Source organism: Papaver somniferum, chromosome 2 (genome assembly GCF_003573695.1).
Source record: "Papaver somniferum cultivar HN1 chromosome 2, ASM357369v1, whole genome shotgun sequence".
NCBI classification, from domain to species: Eukaryota; Viridiplantae; Streptophyta; class Magnoliopsida; order Ranunculales; family Papaveraceae; genus Papaver; species Papaver somniferum.
Window position 1 is genome coordinate 147,867,078 of NC_039359.1, and position 8,347 is coordinate 147,875,424.

The window sequence follows — 8,347 nt, forward strand, 5'->3', positions numbered from 1 at the left end:
CTCTCTAAATAGATATGATGCATACAATCAATAGGACTTATACCCTTAATGTCTGCTATGGTCCACCCTAAATCTTCCTTGTTATTCTGAAGGACAGTCGCTAGCCTACTTTCCTGATCACTATCCAAGTCGGATGCTATAACACAGGTAAAGTTTCAGAGGGGCCTAAAAACACATACTTCAGGGTATCTGGTAATGGTTTAAGGTCCAACTTGGGAGGCTTTTCCAACGAAGGAACTAGGGTAGACTCGGGAACGGGTAAAGGTTCGAACTTAAGTTTCCATCCATTACTAGTGTATAACAAAAGGGTTGAATCTAACAAAGCATTCAACTCATTAATCACATCATCATCATCATCAAAATCAATCCCAAAGTGAGCTAGGCATTTCTCTAATGGATCTTCTATCAAAGTTTTTGGTAATGACTCCTCTACTAAGGTGCCTATCATGTTCACCTCTTCTACGCTCGAGTCGTCCAGTTCCTGGGGTAGCTTACTAATGTGAAAGATGTTCAGCTCAATAGTCATATTACCAAAAGACAAATTCATAATACCAGTTCGACAGTTAATGATCGCATTGGATGTTGCTAAAAATGGGCGACCTAAAATCACCGGTATCTGGTTCTCTGGGTCAGGGACAGGTTGGGTATCTAGGATAACAAAATCCACTGGATAAATAAACTTGTCGACCTCAATAAGAACATCCTCGATCACACCACGAGGAATTTTAACGGACCTATCAGCTAACTGGAGGGTCATCTGGGTAGGTTTCATCTCACCAAGTCCTAGCTTAAGGTACACATGGTATGGAAGTAAATTCACACTGGCTCCTAAGTCAAGCAAAGCTTTCTCAACACGGTGTTACCTATTGTGCAAGAAATGGTAGGGGACCCTGGGTCTTTATACTTAAGAGTAGTGGTATTCTGAATAACTGAACTCACGTGAATAGCTAGGAAGGCTTTCTTTTGGACACTAAGCTTACGCTTTCGTGTACACAAATCCTTAAAGAACTTGGCATAAGTCGGAATCTGCTTAATCGCATCCAACAATGGTAGGTTGATATTAACCTGCTTAAAAACCTCTAATATATCATTAAAGTTGGACTCCCTCTTAGTCGGAACTAGCAGCTGGGGAAACGGGGCTCTGGGAACAAAGCCAGGCTCAGCAGGACCCTCATTGGTCTCTTTGGAGACTCTATCAGTCTTCTCATTCTCTGGCTCAGAAGGGTGAACTACACATGTTCACTATTAGGCATGGAAACCTTGTTGTCTATCTCTCTACCGCTTTTAAGGGTTTTAATAACATTTACATGATCGGATGGTCTTTCACCTATTTCATTAATTCCTCTAGGGTTTGGTTGAGTTTGAATATGAATTACCTCTTTCTCTTAAAGACTCATTTATATGACTAACCTGGGTTTTCAACTCGGAAATAGCCTGAGAGTTAGCCTGACCTATTCTCTTATTTTCTTCTAAACCTTGAGAAACAGATTGCTGAAACTGCATAGTGTTACGAGTTAACAAAGCAAGAGACTCTTCTAAACTCATAATCTTCTTATCCGAAGGGTTCTGAAACTGTGCCGGGGCTGAAGGATTCTTAGGATATCCAAAACCTGGGGGAGCTTGAGAGTTACTAGACTGACCTTGATTCTGGACCTTAGACCAAGAAAGGTTGGGATGGTTTCTCCATCCAAGGTTATAGGTTTCTGAATAAGGGTCAAACTTCTGACGGTTATTGAATCTAGTGTTGTTATAAAGAGCATCGGCTTGCTCTTCAACAGTATGGTCTTCCCAAAAAGGCTCTATTCTACCACTAGAATGACCTAATTCCAACGCTTCTAACCTTTTGGCTATGGATGCTATTTTAGCATCTGACTCATAGGATCCTTCTACCCTATTGACATTTCCTCTACTTAGAAGAATTTTTTTCTGAGGTTCCCTATTATTTTCCCATTGTTGGGTCTTATTGGCGATTTCATTCAAAAATGTCATCGCCTCATCAACAGTTTTATTCTCAAACCCACATGTGCATAAGGACTCAACCATGGTTGTTGTTGATAATCTAAACCCTCGTAGAGGATCTGAACTAACCTAACCTTCTCTAAACCATGATGAGGACATTGAGATATTAAGTCATTGAACCTATCTAAATACCTATATAAAGATTCTCCCTCTTGTTGAGCAAAAGTACAAATTTGTGTCCTAATAGACGATGTTTTGTGCCTTGGGAAAAACTTATGTATAAAGGCAGATGTAAGTTCTTCATAGGTTTCAATTGACTCAGAATCCAAACTATACAGCCAAGATTTGGCTTTATCTTTTAAGGAAAAAGGGAATAACCTAAGTTTCAGTGCATCATCACTAAGGTTTTTAATTTTCAGAGTACTACATACTTCCTAAAATTCCCTAACATGAAAATAGGGGTTCTCATTCTCTTTTCCTAAAAAGGTTGGGAGCATCTGTAAAGTCCCAGGTTTGAGTTCATACTTTGCCTCAGTTTCAGCTAACTTGATACAAGACGGACGAGAGGTCCTAGTTGGGTTCAATAAAGCTTTTAAAGTTGCCATTTCTAGCACTACCAAAGGACTAGGAGTACTTTCTTCACAAAGAAGCAGATTCTCAAAACTGAAGTTTCCAAAAACGGGGCTCTCTAAAGAAGAGTCTTCGAGCTCCCCGCCTTCACAAGAAGAACTACTAGGTTTATCACTAATCATACGACCTGGAGTGTTTCTTTTCCAAGCCCGTTCTCTAATGACCTCGTGCATACACTAGAAAAACAAAACGAAAACGAAAATCCCTAAAAGGGAAGGGAAGTTCTATGCAAACACAAACAAGGCTGACTCCACCACAACAAACTTACTGAATTCTAGCAAACAAAAAGCATGATGGCTCCACTTAGATTGTTTCTAGACTAGCTTTTAATCCTTCGAAAGGGAATTCGTTACAATTTAAGCAACCCCTCTGGAATCAATCTGATTCAAAGTAAGTTGAATTGAGGCGAGGGAAGCTCAGTGGAGCTTTGATACCCAAGGCCTCACCGCTGTCACAAGGAGGCGCAGTCACGCATTCAACTCACAGAAACCATCATGAACTTCGAAGTATGCTAGAAGAGTAACCAATATTTTTCGAACGATTTTCCTACTAAGCTCGTTACCCTATAGGTCTCGTTCTATTCCAAATTTTAAAGCTTAGGTTCGCGTTTGGTTTCGTTTTCCTAAGGCGGGCAAGAAGAGAACGGTGATGAAATCCGAACCCTTATCTTGTATGGCCAGTCCTTGCCCTTTATTAGGAATTTAAAACAGTCGTTTTCAGTTCCTCAGCATATATGCAAACGAAGGAATACAGTAACTCGCTGACAGGGGATTCGCGAGTGTTTCGAAAAACTTACCTCCCGTTCCATACGTGGGATGAACCGTTGTCGTCGACTCGGGCCACAACTCCTATGTTGTGTACGAACCCGAGGGGCCGAGGTGATATCGTAATCACCGTCCTTCTCTGCAAACAGTTTAATATTTAATCTACCCTTCCGTAGGGTTTAAAAAATTAATGTCCAAATGTCCAAAGTCCAAAAGAAAGGTTCAAAAAATAAAGTGCAAAAAGAAAAAGAAAAATACAAAATAAAAATAATTTCTAATACAATCTAATAAAATAACAATCTCTTTTTTTTTCTCTCTTTTTCTATAAAATAAAAAAAAATTCTTCTTCTTTAGCTCCTTTAGCTTTTCCTTTTACTTCAAGTCTTTAAATATTCGCCAAAAGCTTTGGCAAAAAAATTTTTCACTCCAAATTCCCAAAATCTGAAAGGAAAAGACAAAAACCCAAAAACGTAAAGAAGAACAAAAAAAACTAAAAAAAAAATAAATCTAAAAACTCTATCCTAAAGACAAGCCCGCGTTGGCGGCGCCAAAATTTGATGATATTTTCAATGATGTAGTAGTAAAGAGTTCGTTGAGGCTTGTGAAGGCAATGAATTCTAGACTTAATAGAACTTATAAATATATAAAACTTAACTCAAAATTGATTTCAGGTGATTGGAAAATAACCAAGACACTAGATTCCACTATTACACATGAATGATGTCAAATATTTCATAACTCTAATTATCCTTTTAATCCTTTATTTCTTAATCCACAAATAATCAAACATATTCTCAAAAATTAATTGTATCCCCTAAGCATAGATTATCTAACCAAAGCATAACCTATCTAATTGAATCACAACTAATGAAGAAAATTATGTAAATATTTAAGAACTCAGCAAAAGCAGTGACTGAGTGAATTATAATTAAATATTAGAGAAAATGAAATAGTTACCCATTGTTCATGTGTGAATAGATTCATCAATTTCCTTGGTTACGAGATAATTAGCCGCTCATCATGTTGGAAACACCCTCACATGTTGATTTCATTTATGCTCAAAGGGTTACAAATGATGAATAAGGGAGAATTATAATAAAAATCGGGTTTTCAACGCTTATAACTGTTGCAAAAACCGTTACAAAGAGCCGTTACTGTTGTTGTTGCGTTTTTAATTCTGCCTGTAAACTGCGACCCACAGAATGAGTTGCTGTCACTGTTCAAAAACGACTGCTGGTGCAGGTCCGTTCTTCGTGTTCTTCAGTTTTGCAGCAGCAGAAATGGCAGCTTTGCAAATTTGATTTTTCGCTCTGTGGTGCTCTTTTTCTCTCCCAATCTCTCCGCCTCCCTTCTCTATGATCCCCTCACCCTATATATACTCAACAACAGCAAAATATCACGCCATAACTCTCACAAATTTTCATTAAACTCGGCAGTGAAGAAAAATATTCTGGGAATATTTTCTTCCCTGTTTTAGCTTCTCACGTGTTTCTACAGCTGCAAAATCTCCTCATTTATCTTCTTCACGGTCCAAAACACGCATAAATATTCTCACCCTAGAGTCATCATACACGAGCAGAACACGCATAAATCTTCCAAAACCCGTGAACTATTCTTCTCATGCACGGGCTTCCCTGATTCCTTGCCACGGATTTTCCAGCCAAATTTGATCGAAACAAACACCCATACCAGCTCTTTTATGACATATCACAACTACCCATGAAGTTTCAGCCCTTTAGTCCACCTAGAACATCTTCAAATTTCGATCGAAACATTCTCAGAGAGCTGCCACATTTTTCCCGCCAATTTTTAAGTTTCAAATGAAGAAGATGGTGTCCCCCTAACCAGCTGTGGGGTGTGAATAGCAGCTGCCTTTTTGGGGGTGCCCCTTAGTAATTGAGGTGACCCTTAACCAAATCTGGGGTCCGTATAGCAAGTGTCCTCCGGGGGTGTTCCGAGTGATTTTTTGAGCCGATTTGTCCAACAATATTTATTTTCCAAAAATACCTAAAAATACACAAAACACCATAATAAGGACGAAAACGAGTACCAACAATACGAAACATTGAGGACAAATTAGACACATAAATGCGTCTATCATAGTCCAAATAACCACAATCATCATATGATATGTTTCTCCACCTTATTCAATGCTTTACTCTTTCGTTAGATATAACGTTTTAAGCACAATTGTCCTTTCCTTAGTGAATACCAATCACTTGTTTACTCCATATATTTCTCCCCCTTTTTGTCACAAAATGACAAAGGTTCGAGCAAATAAAGGACAAACCGAAAGGATCTTACAAATCTAAAAGACTTGTACAACCTATAAGAGTTAAGCACGAAGGTTTCACATACCATTTTAGATAACCAATATCAAAACTGAAGCTACAAGTAATTTAGTTTTAATATGTTATGAAGGAAACAATTTCCCGAAGCAATTTTCCCTAATAGTTTAACAAATTGACTAATCACCTTAGTTCTTTTTGCTAAACCGATTGTACAGATACAATCGGTTGTTTGATAAGATCAAAATAAAGATCAGAATTAACTTTATTTTTCTCATCAGGCTCTAATTATTCAAACAATAACTTAGACCTTTCACTTTAAACAAGACAAGTACTAAGCTAGTTAACTAGTATTTACTGTTAAGGCATTCGATTAGACTTGAATAACCGAATCCTTCACTTTGATAAGTCTAACTAAGATCAGAATTAACTTTTAAGTAAAAACAAGACATTTTCATAAACTTGTCAACTTTTACACAAAGAAATCTTGTTATTTGCAACATTTCTACCACAAACATCTATAATTCTTGAGAAATTCTCTCTCGCCAATCATATTTGACGTTTACCTTAAGTTTTGTTCTTTTATTTATTGCATATTGCATAAGCAAATCAGGCTTTTCCAACCAAAATAAAAAATCAATCCAAAAAATTAGCGCGACCTTCGGACGCATAACCGACAATATTAACCAGTCCTACCCCAGAGAGAATCCTGGCTCCGTCCCTGTATCTAGGCTAAGTTTATTCTAGAATATTCAAATATGTAAGATAAGTAATGTCGGTCTTCTAGATGCTCATAGGTCACTGGGATACAAGATAAGAAGACGCATAATGATGAATGAAGAATTTATGGTTTTTCTCGTGTACACGACAACATTTTGGTACCAACACTTTTCTCGTCTGTCAAAAGAAAACCTTAAACTTTAAATAGCTTAAACTAGCTTTAAATAGCTTCTTCCAACACTTTAAACCTTAAGCTGCTTCGGTGCTTCCTATGTTGTAATCTGGTGTACTCTGTTTGGTTTTAATATAATGTTACTTTGAAAAAAAAAACTTTAAATATCTTGGTAAATCAAATTTGTGGTCTTAACACATAACGACGATAGTTTAATAGCTTAATTTTGTTGTGTCCAAGAGGCTTGATTATCCCACCCTGTTGCAATCTTCCTCCATAAATGAGAATGAAATTTGGAAGTATTATCCCGGCTTATTTCAAAAGGTGTTATTGACAAATTGTTGAAGTGTTCTTTTTTTCTATTACTAGGACTGCCCATGTTATGTCCTATTCACTTTTGGGAAATCGACTTAGTACGACTGAAATAAGCTTGCATTGCCTATTCTTTACAAAGACTTTGAATATCAATTTCTGAATAACAACTACAATCCTATGAAAAACGAAATTACTTACTCTCTCATTAAAGTCATGGTTGGCTATGCAGGACCGTAATCTTGTCGGTCGTAAAGGTTTTTTTTATTACTTTTGAATTGCAAGATTTCATTGAAGAAGTGTAGTTAGTATTTAACCTTTGTCAAACATCTGTTAATGAAATAATTTTTTGCTGAATATATTTGGAATAACTTGAGAGGATTATCTATAGATTCTTGAGTAGTTATATCTTCAACAAATTAATTCAACATGTTTTAGGATTCAATCCATCAATAAAATTTTACAAATCAAAACTTCGTAACAGTGAAACTATTTGAGACTTCCATAAGACACTGCTTGAAGAATTAATTTTAAGATGGGGAGGGATATCAAGTTTTAATTGACATGTAAAGAAATAAAAATGAAATTTAAACGATGAATTTCCCAACAAAGACTGGATTGAATGAAAATTTGAAGAAATTACAAAGAAATTGAAGAAAGTTGATCTACTTCTAGAACATTAATATCATGACCATTGTATTAAGCACAGCTTCAACAATTTTTGTCCGAGATCCCAAACCTCATCAGGAAAGACTCTCAAAACATAAATCCAAATTCGAAGCACACAAACTAAACCTAAATGAGAAGAAAATAAATCCCAGAGGAAACCTAGGCTAATTATGTTAGGCGTAGACTTAATTATGTTTCTCAGAGGAAACCTAGGTCTATAGACGAAGACTCTAGAATCAAGTAGGACACAAAATGTCAGGGATTGAATTTGCCAGTTTAAAGAGCATCTTTAGTTATAGTTTTCAATGATAAGGGGTTGCTTAGAATTCAAGCAAAGATAACCTGGGAATCAAGCAAACATTATTAGGTCTTTGAAATATAATAGAAGAATGGACCGGTTCTGGAACCGTGTATAATGACTGCTCGATTTGGCAAGTATGCCAAAGAACTAAAAGCAATTTGACGTTCATTTAAACACCTAAAAATTTGATCATGATGCACATACATAAGTGTTTGAATGATCAATCAAGTATTAGAAGTGTTTGAGAGAATAAATCCCAAACCTAACTGAAAAGAAAATAAAACCAAACCTTCTGACAACAAGGCAAAAGACGCCTTTCATAACTCATATACAACGAACATTCAAGGATTAGGATAGCGAAATAACATAACTACTCCTAAAAAAAGACTTGGTGCATAAAAAGGACTTGGTGCATAAAAAGGAATAACAACCTATAAGGAAAACACAGAGACTTCAAGTATGCAGGAATCAATGTCAAACACAATAAACACATCGGAAAAAACTTGGAAAATGGTTTTTTGTTTAGGAGTTT